The 15,687-nt window shown below is 32.6% G+C and overlaps 1 long non-coding RNA gene across 1 annotated transcript in view; it reads left to right on the forward strand.

Annotated features, from left to right (window-relative positions):
* Positions 1–237: 237 nt before the first annotated feature.
* LOC144374062 (uncharacterized) overlaps positions 238–15,687 on the forward strand; it is a 65,186-nt gene continuing 49,736 nt past the window's right edge. Inside the window, exons 1-2 of the long non-coding RNA XR_013433586.1 lie at positions 238–359; positions 11,678–11,792. This is a non-coding gene — a long non-coding RNA (uncharacterized LOC144374062). The remainder of the gene's footprint in view (positions 360–11,677; positions 11,793–15,687) is intronic.

Genomic DNA, 15,687 nt, shown 5'->3' on the forward strand with positions numbered 1-15,687 from the left:
TGTGTAACCAGCAGAAGATTTTTAAGGCGAGGTTTTATTAGATACAAATATTGAAATGTGAAACAAAGTTATAATGAAGAACACTGCAGAGATGAATACAATGACAATGAGAATATAGTTTACTGATTCTGTTTTTCAAGAGTTGATAAGAAAGAAAAGCCATGTTAATAGAAATGTATTTGTAAAATTAAATGAACTAAGCGTGGTTGCTTTCTTTCTTCTTTCTTTTTAACAGTATGAAAGAAGTAGGGGTAGGCCATAAGCAGTGGAGGGGTCTCACGTCATCCACCTGCAAGCAGTGTCCAGTGGTCTATTCCAGTCCTGTCTGTGGTTCAGATGGCCATACCTACTCCTCTCAGGTAAAAACAAATAGTTCCTTAAGGGGACCTTAATATGTTTATTTTTGAGTTTAGATCCCACTGGGGACACCTTATAATATGCTATATTATTTTAAATACATTTTTTGAAAAAATCTTAATTTTTAAATGTGTCCTGAGTGTTTTGGGTAAACAGTTGTAAGAGGTCTGTGTCTGTCTGCTAAAGTTTTAAGGTGCACATAGAAAAGTAGCTATTGTTAAAAGAGGGAATGGATGTTTCTGGGTCTTCTCAACATGCCTTGGATCTTGGTGAATGTAGTGTGGTGCAGGACCTCAGCTTTGTGTGTTTACAAAATTCATATTGTTAGTACCAGGGAGAATGTACCTAATTACATTATCAAAGCCCACATAAAATGACGAGCAAATTACAAAAACTTATTAAGTTACAATGAAGGATAGAGGTTGTGATATCCAAACTGGTAGGTAGAGCTACATGGGAATCAAATTTTAATCCCAACTTTACGAAAATTGATGGCTGAATAAATTGAGTCAGTGGATTTATTGAATGATTTTTTTCTGGAATCCAGCTAAGACAACTCTATGTATTTCTTTGCTTTAGAAATACAGTATATATTCCAAAAGTGCTGATATGTTTGTGCCAAAGATGTCATTATCCCTAGAAAGTGCTAATTGTATCTGTTTGGTACTGCTTTTAGGATAGTCCTGACAGATGGTCCTTCTTCTTATAACTTGACTTTGCCTTTACACCAATTTGCCATCATAGATGATTTCCATAGGTCTGAGACTATGTTGGAGGACTTATTTGATGATCCCTATTTTTTTAACCTTTATTTTGTTTATTTAGTTTTATGTGGTGCTAGGGATCAAATTCAGTGCCTCACACATACTAGGCAAGTCCCTTGTTCTTGGATAGGCAGAATTAATATTATCAAGATAACCATACTACCATAAGAATTATACAGATTTAATGTAATTAAGTTGCACTAAATTGCAATTAAATTGCATTATACAGATTTAGTTCAAAATTCTAATGACATTCCTCATAGAAAGAGGAAAAGCAGTCATGAAATTCATCTGGAAAACCAGACCCAGAATAGCTAAAGCAATTCTTAGCAAGAAGAATGAAGCACGTGGCATCACTATACCAGATCTTAAACTATACTATGGAGAAATAGTAACAAAAACAGCATGGTATTGGCTACAAAATAGACTGGTAGACCAATGGTACAGAATAGAGGACACAGAGACAAGCCCGTATAATTACAGTTATCTTTCATTAGACAGAGGCACCACCAAAAATATACACTGGAGAAAAGATAGCCTCTTCAACTAATAGTGCTGGGAAAACTGGAAATCCATATGCAACAAAATGAAATTAAACCTCTATCTCTCACCATGCACAAAACTCAACTCAAAGTGGATCAAGGACCTAGGAATTAAACCAGAGACCCTACATCTACTAGAAGAAAAAGTAGGCCCAAATCTCCATCATATCAGATTAGGCTCCTACTTCCTTAACAAGACTCCTATATTGCAAGAATTAAAATCAAGAATTAATAAATGGGATAGATTCAAACTAAAAAGTTTCTTCTCAGCTAAAGAAACAATATCAGTGATGTGTATAGACAGCATACAGTTTGGGAGCAAATTTTTATCACTTGCATATCAAATAGGGCACTAATATCTGGAGTATATAAAGAACTCAAAAATGATGATCACTATGTCATTAAGTGCTTAAACACAGTCCTCATAAATGCATTTGTGGTTAAGTAAATTCATTCTTGTATATTTCCAGTTCCATAGGGTACTCCATTGTTCTTCATGTGTACTAGGCACACAGTGAAGCCTTAGCTTACAAATAAAGTGTTTCTATCAATGTTGTTCCTAAAATTGATTTTCAACATAATCTATATTTGATATTTATTTACATGTGTTATTTTCAGTAAATGCTTTATTTATATAGGAAGATTAAAAATATGGTTAGAATGAATACATGGCTCTTCAGAAACCTCAAATCATCATCTTTATTGTTGCCCATACAAATTTAACTTGGCCACTTTTGCACTTTGAACCACCCATTCTCCTCTTAATTGTTTTCACTGATACCAGGAAAGGGGAATTGCATAAAACAATAAAATTAAACAGAACTCTTAGCCTCACAAGAAATTATATTAAATTCTTGTTACTGTTTTTAAGTTTGTTGTTATTGAAATTCAAATTAGGACTTCCAGGGTTTATTTTCCCTCCCTTAAAGAGAAAGTATTGCTCTAGGCTATTTAAGCTAGATCAAGACCAAAGATCACAAAGGCATGCCTTCTTGAAAAGGTCATTTCATGTTTTCCAACATTCACTATGTTTGAACAACTCTTGGGGCTTGTTATTTATTTCATGGTAACGGTGAGCTCCAAATCCCATGCTGACTCTGATGGTCAACTGAGCCCCCCAATGACATTATTAATCTGGAAGCTGAGTAGCCCTGAGATGGTACAAGTTGTCCAGAAGACAGATACTTTGAGTCCTGGATGTCAGACACTATAGGCAGGTTGGAATATCAGTTTCATTCTTATTCATGTTTCTGTATTTTGGACCCCCCCACAAGTTTATTTATTTCAGTTAAATGACAAGACTAGAGCATAATTTTTAAAAATGTCTGTTTTTTATTACAATGTGACCAATTTGAATATTATTTGATCAGAGTTCAGACTCAAACTTGTTAGCTTTTCTAGAGTCTCAGCAAAATAAAAACTTCATACACTACAAGACAAATTAACAGATAAAAAACTATGAAAATATAGGTTGAAAAAACCTATATTTTCATATATTGGAACATTTGTAATTTTTATAAGAAATCTTTTTTGTAATATCATCTTTTATTACTCTTAAGAGAAATTATTGACTTTTGTGGGATGAATGCTTAGTCTTTTTAAAAGACCAATGATTGTTGAAATTTTGAAAATTCAGCAATGTCATAAAAAAATGAAAACATAACTGTTCAAGTTTATTTGAGAGGTACTCATTCTTAAAATTGACACAAAAATGAAGGTCTTTGTTTCTTTGTTTCAGGCAAAGTCTATTTTGATTGTATGTTAAGCTTCGTTAAGAGAGAGAAATTTTTCCCCAGTATGGAATCTGTGTTTGCTTTTGAAATTGCCTATGTGTGTGTGCACCTGCATTGAAGGAAAACAAATGGAAAGCTTATCCATTTTATACTGGAGTTCTCAACCTAGCTGCAGAGAATTTGCATAAATGGTTCAAGATAAGGCCCCACACATATAAATTTTACATGCTCCCCAGGTAACGTTTATGTGTAACTATGGTTGAGAACCATATGTATACATATGTTTATGTATATGTGTGTGTGTGTATATATATATATATATATATACATATATATATACATATTTGTTATATACTAGAATAATAACACAATAACAGCATTAAATAAGTATTTATATTATATTCTAATATAATATTCCACTTTAAATTTCAACATTCTATGATGTTTTATTCTTTTTGTCATTTACTTTTCCATTATTAGGCGCATTTTTACTGAACTTTTAATGGCTAATAATTTTGGTAACAGAGTTACTATATGTGCATTTTGAAAGGTAGATGATTCCTGACACTTCAACATTAAAGTTTGCTATGTTGAATCTATTAGTATTTAGGATTTAATTGTCCCACCTTCCTTCCCCTAAATACTTCGAGCTGAGATCATTTTATGGTAGGAAAATCAATATTTGGAAATGCAGGGTACTATTTCTATTTAAACTGATTTTCAGCATAGCAGAGGTTTGACTTTTGGCTTAGGTATGCCAACTGGATTGAGGTCACACCTCCAGCACATCAGCATGATAAGTTACTGGGATAAGCTCTCATAAAAGCACTGAACATGAAAAAAAATACACATGAAATTCATCATAAAATCCCATATTTAAAAGGAATGGAACAGGATGACAAGGGCCATCCTGGCAAAGGTCCCTCGTCTGACATCATGTTCTGTGAGATAAATCTCTATAACTGAGGATAGTTCTAATGTTGAGAAAAGCTGTCCTGTCCTTACACTGATTTAAATTCCAGAACTCCCTATCCTTACCTCTGAAGACATCATGAAACACAAAGATATATTCTTTTTTCTGCATTTACTGGGAAAAATATGACTTCCTGGATCCATTTAAAATGGGAACAAGAAGCTAAAAGGCACTAGCAAAACAGCCTGAGGGGTAGAACATTATTTAATATGTCTAAAACCCTATCCCCGGTGCTTTAGAATAATCTCACACCCATTCATTTATTTAAATATGAACATTTTTTTGTGAAGCTCATCTGTGCTGTGCTTGAGACATTTAACATTGTTTTAATAGAAATTCAGCCCTCTCTTTTACACTGGCATTTGATCAGATTTGTCATATTTAATTAAATTATATGACTATGGTTTTAGTTGACCGAAGAGATTTTAGGAAGCAAAAAGTGTCATGGATGTAGCATAAACTTCTGACAGAAATACAGGGTTTGAAGTCACTAGGAACCCAAAGAGTACAGCATGGTGTGGCTTAAGTTGAAGGAAAAAGTGTAATGTTTTATTGTTGTCAATCAAAAAATCACTCCTTCAGGAGAATCTAAACAATATGCACTTGTCTGTAAATATTTCATGTTTGTGTTAAATATCATTATCAAGTTAGAAGTGAAAGATGATTTTTTGTCAGTAGACTTAGAAATAATCTGTGAATTATAATGCTTAAATATTTGTAGAGAAATATAGAGTATAAATAAATTCTAACTATTTTTTGTCTTCAATCCTGGGTTTATTTTCTGTTCATATTAATGATTTGAATATATAGAATATTTCATGATCTATATATTGTGTTATTTTATCATTAGTGTATTTCAATTTACACATAAAGGTAAGCAAAATGATAATTTATAGCCATTAAAGACTTTTCTCTTTGAGAAAAGAAAAGGATACATAATAAAATTAAGTTTGAACATAAAAAAGAAAAACATTTTATGAAAGGATTAATATATTAAACCAACTGCTTCTATTGTTAAATAAAGGATTCTTTTATCTTTTCATTAACAAATAATTCTGCATAGCCTTTCTGTGACAATGGAATGCCTTGCTTTATTTTATTTGTTATTATTATTTTATTGTTTTATTGTTATTTTATTATTCGAATTCCATTTCTACAACTTATGCTCAAGAGATTCAACTTAATTTCCATGATCATATTACACTAAGAAGTCTGGTATATTTCAGGATGGTGAGCATCTTGGAAGACAGTTGCTGAGGTACTGAATGAGCATACTCCTTTTTCAGGGTTCATGCTCTGCTCTGTCCACCTTTAGAACTCACCTGCCCTTCCCCTCCAGGAATGAATTATTCTATATCTTTCTCTTTAACCTTAACATGGACAGTACATAGACTTACCTCCATGGCCTGATCAAGACTCTTGAGTTAGTATATTAACCCTGATGAGGTTAGGACAAATTTATATCTTGATACATTTTTTTATTTCTTAGATACATAACATTTTTAAGCTTGTAATCTTCTTATGTATGAGCCACTTTGTATCAAAATGGCCTTTTAAAAACTACATTGATATTATTCTAAGATTTATGAAATTCTATTAGTTTACTTGATTATTATTATTAGTTTACATGATTCCTTAGAAAAATGAGAAGCTAGACAATCCATGTGTCTTTTCACACACTCATATTTGAAATGTTGATCATCTATAATATCTAAACCTGAACAATGTTGATCTACTTGTTTTATTTACTCACTTGCCAATTTCACAACACACTGGGGGAAATAAATGTGTTACCATCCATTCAAGTAAGGAGTTTGACATATATGAGCAATGAAAAACCATCAAATTCAATGAATATTCTGAAACCCTCCCTTATTAAGTGGTAATAAATTATTTGACAGTGTTATGAATCCCTTATCATTTTCTGCCTTTTTGACTTAAATCCCTGAGTGACCATCACTTCAGCAATGACTATGGCACCATCAAAGAGAGGCTTCCAAAAGAACATGTGTGTTGTGCCAGAAAACTTTAGTACTATAACCCCAGACCCTGGTCTAGATGTAGGGATGAGGTGAGCATAGGAGTTAAAGCAAGGGATGCCCTGTATTGGGGGGGCTATTTTTTGTTTTAACTTTTTTTTTGAGACATGTTCTCACTATGTTGCCCTAAACTGTGTGGCCCTAAACTCCTGAACCAAAGTAATCCTCTCACCACAGATAGCCTCTCATGTGGCTGGGACATCGGGCATGTTCTGCAGTGCCCAATTTTTTATATTTTTTGTCTTCCATTTATAATAACTTGTGTTTTCATTTTCATTATGATAATGCATGACCTTTTATTACACTAAGTTTCATAAGTTCATATATACATATATGAATATATGTGTGTGTATATTTAAACATGTATCCGAACTTTTCATGATGCATCTAAATTTATATCTTGAGACATTTTCAAGCTTGTAATTTTCTTATGTGTAAGCCACTATGTATGAAATAATTTCGATATATTATTTCTCTTTTATAAATGAGAAATGGGGTAATTTGACCAATATCACTCATTCTCTAAGCAGCTTTTCCATTTTTAAATGTGAACTTGAAGCAGATACACTTTTCCAAAACTTTTTTATTATTGGTATTTATTTTTCTACATTAATACACACAATTATTGTGATAAGTGTATCTATTTGAAACATTAAAAACGATAGCAATATATGGCTTTTACACCTAGGGAGTCATTTCTTCTTCTCTTAAAGCCTGAGATATCATAGCAATTCTCAAAATTGTATTTTCTAAGATTTTTACATAGTAGGTCTAATTTATCATTTTTATAGTTATTACTTTCTACAGAAATGAAATTTTCTACATTTTCTCCCAAAATTTTTAACATTTTAACTTTTAAATTTACATCTGATGCATAATTATTACTTTTAGTACATGGTTGAACTTTGTTTTATAAGAGGTAACTGACTGCTGGATCTTCCTATGTAGCACCTTGCCTCACTGGATTTCTTTGGAACTTGTGTCAAAAACAAAATGGCCCTAGAAGTATTGTTTTGTTTCTGTCTCTACTTTGTTTCAGTGGACTGTTTTTCTTAGGCTTGTACCATGTACCTAAGTTTTTTATATCTTATGCTAACTTTTGAATTCAGGGGCTGTTTTAGTCAGCTTTTGTGTCCCTGTGATTAAAAAAACCTGACAAGAACAACTTGAGGTGGAAAAAGTTGGTTTGGGACTCATGGTTTTCAGAGGTTTCAGTTCTTAGATTTGGCTATCGTAGATGAAGGGCCCCACAGAGGAAGGATGCTCAGTTCATGGCAGGTGGGGAAGATGAGAAAAAGGGAGGGAGAGGAGAAAGGGGCTGCAGGATGAGGTACCTCAGGGCACACCCTCTGTGACCCAACTGTCCAGCCATACTCCACCTGCCTGCAGTTGCCACCCAGTTAGACTCATTCAAACTAAGATGAAAGGTCTCTGGTTTCCATTTAATAATGCAATCATTTTATCTCTGAATGTTCCTGCATTGACAGGAACTTTTAGGGAACACTTTACATCCAAACCTATAAAATTTTTAATATTGTTTTGGTGGTTGTCGTTTGTATTTATGTATGAATTTCAGATTCAGTTTGTCAGTTTCTATAAAGAATCAACTAGAATTATGATTTGGATTTTATTGAATACATAGGTAAATTCAAAGAAAATTAATATATGCCAAAAGTTGAATTGTCAACTCCACACACTTGTCTATCTCTTCATTTAGTTAGATTTCACAATTAATGTTTAGTATTTTTCTGAATAGAGGCCTATAATGTTTTTTGTTGAATTTAAAACTAAGTAATTTTATTAGTGCTATTGTGAATTGAATTTTTATTTTTAATTGTTTTTAATATATTGTCATATAGTTCTTTTTCTATATTGATCTTATATGTTGCCACTTTTCTACGTTTACTTACTATTTCTAATGATCTCAGAATTTTCTGAATATCCAGTTTTTCTCTATATGAAAAAAAGGCAGATGTATCTCTTCCTTTCCTATATTTAATGTCTTTTACTTCATTAATTTGCCTTATTGTTCTGGCTAAGTAGTGTTTAATGTACCTTCTTGCATTAGTCCCAATTAAGATAATCTTAGGCATTTTCACTAGTAGGTAGAAAGTTACATATAGTTTTTTTGTCCGTGAAAAAAAATTAAAAACCTTAGTAGAGCATAAGGAAATTTTAACCTGGATTTCTGCAGCCTTCATAGAATAGAGACATGGAGTGCCAATATCTTATGTTGCCAATATCTTATGCACCACCAAAAGAAAGGATTTATACTACATGCATGCACTCATGGAATTTTTGTATTAAATTTTATTTCTTAAATAGTAAAATATTTGCCTCTTAAATAAAATATCATCTTTTATAATATTTCACATGGTTTATAAGAGATTAGTTTCTCAAAATTTTAAAACATATAGAATATTCTTGAAAATACATATTCTTTAGAGAAGTATAATAATAATGACAATAGGTGTATACTAATTATAGCAAAAGTATTCTCAAGTAGCATTAGGTATAAATTGCTAAAATAATTGGGCAATGATATCTGGTATTTTACATGTTATAATTTAACCTTCAAAGCAAACTTGTAAGATATATTGGGTAGTGATCCTCAATATGCAGATAACTGAAAGGAATCCCTAGGAGACAGGGAACTGAGAAGCAGCAATGCTGGAGATGAAGCCCAGTTTAGAGCTCACACGGTTAACCACAGTGCTATACTTTGCAATAAAACTGCCAGCAAGATTCGAGTTGATGGATTTTATATGTGTGGGTTTTAACTTCATGTTCTCCTTTGAAACATCAATTATTCATCATTTTTCCAGGATAAAGGAACCATGGGAGGTAATAGGAGAGATTTCAAGGAGTGATATACATTCCAACTCTTTAAAAACTTATATTGTAGGAAGGTAAATAGGTTATCCAATGTGCACCGATACCAGTAGCATGTTCCATTCTTATTCTGTTGGTATTAGTTATTCTAGCTAATGTATTCACAGAATTTCTAGGAAGTTCAAAAATCAATATACATACATTCACTTTGGAAAAGCTCATTTCTTTTGTCAAAGATGCACAACTCATATCAACAACAACAAAAGAATCTAAAAAAAACTAACATCTTGTGAATACCTAATATATTTAAATCAGTGTTCTAGGTTATTTATACAACATTAACAAATTAAATTAATGTGTTAATTTTATATGCATTAATTTATTCCTTTAAGAATTCTAAAAGATATATTCATTTGTTTTATCTACATTTCAAAGGTAGTCTGAAGCATAAAGATGTTTAATATATTATTAAGGACAGAGAACTGGTAAAGAGCAGGGATAATATTATTTTGTATCAACATGAATAAAAACATGCATGTTATAAAACTAATAATATAGCAAAATATTTTATATAATGGAGTGCACATATGGTTTTTATTAATATGCTATATAAGTAATGAGGATAATTTGCTATAAAGATGTAATTTAAAAATTAATACAAAAAGGAATCATTTTTCTAAACAAGGAAAATGGTATGCTATAAATAATATGTACTTTATAAACTTGTAATAATATGAATTATAAAATGAACACAAAAAGATGTGGCTGTCATACTATTTACAGTTCATTCATAGACAAATTACATATTTTCCCACAATCTCTCTCCAGATTCAAAAGCCAACGACCTCAACAAATTCTGTAAACAATCAAAATACACTATAGAAGTTCAGGTAGTTGGTAGTTCCTTGAGCTTCCACCTGCCTTTTCTACCTGACATGAGGATTTAATATATATATATATATATATATATATATATATCAAGATGCATTCATGATTGCATAAATATCACAACTTGATCTACAAGAGGCCTTAAGGTTACAGCTTCCAAAATAATTTACCCAGTGATTCACCTGACCCAAATGCCTTCTTATATCAACTTTTCTGGTTGGATACTTCCTGTACATGAAGAACTCCCTGAAAGGTAGCCATAAATAATGACTCAGTTATCCCATCTATAAATATGTAACCAAGAATGGATTCATTTAAGAGAGATCTCCTGTTAAATGAGGGGCATCTGATCTACTGGTAGTGTTTCTCAAAACAACTGAAGGACTCTTAGACCACTCCGGAGGCATAAGTCAACCAAACATTTTATTCATAAGGGTATAATGCAGGAGCAACAAGGGCATTCTGTGGAAACTAGAGAGACCAATTATGTTCCAAAACATTGGCCTGTCTGAACCACTACCAGGGGACTCAGATCTAGAATTGAGTTTAAATCCCTAAGATTCTCTTGAACAGCCTGACACATGGAGAGTCACAACAGCCAGATATCAGCCTATGGCTGCTCTTAGGAGAAGTAGCAAAAAAATCCTGAATAAGTACAAGAACATACATGCCCTCTTTTGGAACAATATTCAACCATCAAATGGTGTGTGAACTATGTGGAAGTGTGGGAGGTAGAATCAGAAATCTTTTTGAGTATACGACTTCAGAGACTAACCTCATCTAGACAATATCAGATTCTTGAAGTTGACAGGGAGAATGGAAGATCATTAAACACCTTGCTGATCATTACCTTATTTAGTAGATTTGGTGATAATAGGTACAGTATTGTCAGATTGCAGACTATCCACAGGAACTCATGACCCAGATTAGTTTCAGAGGACATGATAATGGAACCAGAGTCACATGACCAAATGGGATATCAACAGCATTACTGGAAAAAAACAAAAAGTGTTAACAGACATTTTCACCTTAAAGAGTTCATTAGGTTGGTGGCAGTCCCAAAGGTAGGGAATATGGCACAGCTTGCTAGATGGCTTTCTCACCAGCTTCTTGGTTTACCTTATAGAAAGGACCAAGGTAAAGGTCTGAGTGTAGAACATAGACTAGCCTATACCAAAAGGCAGTAAGGATACTACATTTTGGAGAAAATGAGCAAAGTCAGCAGTTTTTCTTCCCTGCTGGAGACCATGAGCCTTGTGGAGACACACAATAGTCCTAGGGAGCTTTATCTAGTGAGCAGGTCTTTGAACCTATTGGAGTATTCCCTAGTGACTGTTCTCCACAATGACCAAGGTAACTGCATTCCTGCTCTTTCATAAAATAATAAATAATATATGAGTGTTTAAAAGTGCACCTTAGTATTGGAGATATATGTAGAAAGATTTTCAAATTAAATGCATAACAACTTACTTTTTTCTTTCTAAATATTTCCTGACTTTGTGCTGATACTAGATGCATTTGATTTAAGTATTTTTCTCTTTTTATACAGTGCAAGCTAGAATATCAGGCATGTGTCTTAGGAAAGCATATCTCAGTCAAATGTGAAGTATGTTGCCCATGTGCTTCAGTTAAGTCCATGAGTACAAGCAGAAACATTAAGAGAGGTAAGTGATGAACATTTATTTGTAGCTTTATATTTGTTCCAACCTATTAAAAAGTTTTGCAATAAGTGACATTAAGTGCAGAATGAAATTTACTCTTATACATGTAGCTAACAGTTATTATGTCTATTTTTCTACCTTTTAGCCCCATAGCAAATAATTGTTTTTATATTTTTGACATTTCTTATCAGAATAAATAGGAAATCTAAAGAAAACCATTTCTTTTCAACGTGTTTACTATATGCCTTCTATAAATAATTATGTATGAAACGTGTCTTTTAGGTCTTGCTCTGTTTATTTTTATACTTATTTATTTCTATCATATATTGCATAGGTATAATTTCCTATAGAATAATTTCATAAATTAAACACTATTTTCTTTATTTGACACCAAATAAACTAATTCTGTGAGATTAATATAATGTATGTATTATAGTATAACTTTTGAATTTTCTTAGATTATTTATTGTAGTTTTTATGGTATTATTTATATATTTTATAATTTATCTATTGATTTATTTATTTGATACTGGAGATCGAATTCAGGGGCACTTAACAACTGAGACACACCCTCCCCATTTTGTATATTTTTTTATTTAGAGACAGGGTATTGCTGAGTTGCTAAGGCTGGCTTTGAACTTGTGATCCTTCTGTCTCAGCCTCCCAGGCTGCTGGGATTCAGGCATGTGCCACCACACTTGGCCTTATTGATGCTTTTTAAAAAGCCTCCATGGCTGTTAGTTTGATTCCTCCACAGCTCTAGATAAAGAAGGTAGTGTAGGGAATAGATGTTTCTTTAAGTCAAAAACTATTTTACAGATAACTATCAACATTTTCCATGTATTTTATAACTCTCTGACACTTGTAATTAAAAATATCATGGGGTGCCTTTATTGTGGTAGAGAATTGATTTTTGCCTTTTTTCCCCCTCAAAAACTGTGAATAATAGATATGTAGACTAAAAAAAATGTGTAGTTAATGTGAAATGCATTCAACACACTATACATTCTGTTGAACATGGTGTACCAGTCAGCTTTCTGCTATTGTGGCATAATATCTCAGATAATTAATTTATAAGGAGGAAAGGTTTATTTTTTTCAGAGTTTCAGAGCTTTCAGTCCATGGTGACTTGACTTGATAGCTACTGGGCTTGTAATAGTCCTCCTGTTTATCGTGCTGGGAGCACATGACAAAGGAGCTGCTCACCTCTGGGTAGCCATGAAGCAAAGACAAGGGGCCAGAGTCCCAATATGCCCCTGACCTAACTTCCTCCAAGGCCTCCCAGTGCCCAATTAAATGTTCCCCCACGCCCCTATCATGCCACAGGCTAGAGACCAAACTTTTAGGGACATTCAAAATCTAAATTAAAGCACTTGCTAGTCCATGTTATAGTCTCATAATGAATATTTAATAAAGGCATCTAATCTTCAATTATGTCACTTATATCAGACTTTACCCAATGAAGTTATATTTGAAATTACAAATTTAAAATTAAAAAAAATGTAATGACATTAAATTTAGCAGAGGAGACAGTGAGGTTTGTTTGTCCAAAGTAAATTACATAATTTGCAAACAACTGTTAAGTTAGTGCTAAAACTTGAGGTCACCAACAGAATGAGACTGACTGGTGGAAAGGGTGAAGTGGTCTTCTAGGACGTCTGATCTTTAATCCTCACTTTTGCTGCCTCACCCCAGTGTAGGGCCATCTTCAGAGCTCGCTTCCTTCTTTATTCCCTCCTCCGTATCCTGGATTTTCTCTCTCCATCTTAAGCCCAAATAAGGATTTCCAGCACCACTCTGAATCTATCAATCATCCCCCACATGATTCAGAATCAATTATAATTTTCCTTTCGCCAAGATTCTTTGATGCTTGAAATTTCCTGATCCACACTCCCAATTTAGACATCGATTGATTTGAAGAAACAGTGGAATACATTTTCATCTGAAAAATCATAGGCATGAAATAAATCCTAGCACATTTGATATCTATGTTTCTTTCTTTCACTGGGAGCCTTTAATAACATCTGAGAAGTAGCTCTAATAAATATATATTTAGGATACATTACAGTTCTTCAATAAGATTTCTCTTGAGTAATATTTCCTGCTTTTAGATTACTCATGAATGGGAACATATGTTGGAGATAGTATGAATTTATCATAATCTTCTAGAATTTGCATTAAATATTGGAAGGTAACACATATGAGAGGACCCTTGTGAATAAACAATAATTATGTTATTATTTAAGTTTTCTGTACAGTGTTTATGTTAAAATGTCAAGAAAGAAACTTTTCTTAAAGTCTTATCATCAGGGGATAAAGATCATTTGTGTTCAATTGTGCATTGAGAAATAGGCAAGAGGAATTTAAACTAATCCTGCTCTGACAGATTGTCAGGGCAAAGTAAGTACAGGATTTTGCTAGCTGCTGTGGGAAAGCAGTGCAGAAAATTTTGAATGTCATTTCTCCACAGTGCCAAAGGCCAAGAAACAAGGGAAATGTAAAACTGAGTTCCAAATCATTTCTAATCTTTCAACACCCATTTATATTAGAAGCATGTCTTAGGTGAACTGTGCAATGCAGGAAATGTTACTTGATATTATTTCTGTTCTAGAAGAAGAGGGGAAGAAACAACTAACAATAAAATATTTCTTAAATCTTTCTGGCTTCCTCCATTTGAGGTTAAACTGACACCAGAGTATGTTTTCACCTTCTTCTTTGCAGAATAAATCATTTAAATCTGCTTGGACTGCAGTAAGACTAATAAAAATAGATTTCCTTTATAAAGAAAGTAGAGGAAAATTAATTTCTCCTCCATTCTCCTAATGTATTCCATAATGTGTTCCATGTATGTAGGTTCATGTGTCTATATCCAAGTAGCATAACTAAAAAACAATATAATTTACATTTCTTATGATCATGGATTCTGATTTTTTAAAGTAGATAATCATACCATTCTTCAATCAGAAACTTCTAGATTTCTTTCATAAATTTCTTCTTCTTTTCTCTTTCCCTTCATTTAAAAACAAAAGTACAGTCTTCAGTACTGCAAAAAATATAGTGTTAATTAACAAAGAACAATTTTATTCAAAGATTACTGACCTTTCAGCTGATTTTTTTAAGTTCCCTGATGTTTTTATATGGCTAGGGAAATATAAGATTCATAGTTGTGAGCATGGACTATGAATAAGCCATTTTCCACATACATATTTAGCAATTCTAAATCATAAAAAGAACTTACAGAATCAAATACCAAGATAATTGGTAAAGACCTTGGAAAGGATTTATATTGTGGATGGTAAATCAAAAGAATTACCTTAGACAAATCTTAATTGCTCACATGGCAGTGATTTACAGATATAGTAAACTTTAGACTTAGGCATATCCAAAGTGCTCCCTTTGGTCACTCATTTGATTGGTTAGATGCAAGAGTTTATTTTAATTGTTGTTATTCTTATTACAAATTCAGATTTTCCCAAGTGTGAAATATTTTTCTTGATTCTGAGTCTTATATATCTCATCTTTTAGAATTTTATTCATTTTAAATAATGTCATTTTTAATATTTTTAACACTACCAACAGGTATCTAAACACACCATCACACTCCTAATAATTTGTAATACCAAATTTCAGTGGAAGCAGCCATCAAAACAAAGACAATACATAAAAGATTTCAGCAGATCAACTGAGTGAAAGGAATAGAACATAAAAAGGAAATAGATCACAAAAGTTATAGCACACATTCAAGGAAATCATATGTTCCTTCGGTTCTTGGATGCAGAGTGCTTTTTAGGGAAACATGCTGCAACCATTGCCAGACACGAATGCTCTGGTTTTAATTCATTGAATTCAGACACACAAAGAAGTTTAAGGTCTTGTAAGAAAATTTCCCAAACATTTT

Source organism: Ictidomys tridecemlineatus, unplaced genomic scaffold (assembly GCF_052094955.1).
Source record: "Ictidomys tridecemlineatus isolate mIctTri1 unplaced genomic scaffold, mIctTri1.hap1 Scaffold_57, whole genome shotgun sequence".
In the NCBI taxonomy this organism is placed as follows: domain Eukaryota; kingdom Metazoa; phylum Chordata; class Mammalia; order Rodentia; family Sciuridae; genus Ictidomys; species Ictidomys tridecemlineatus.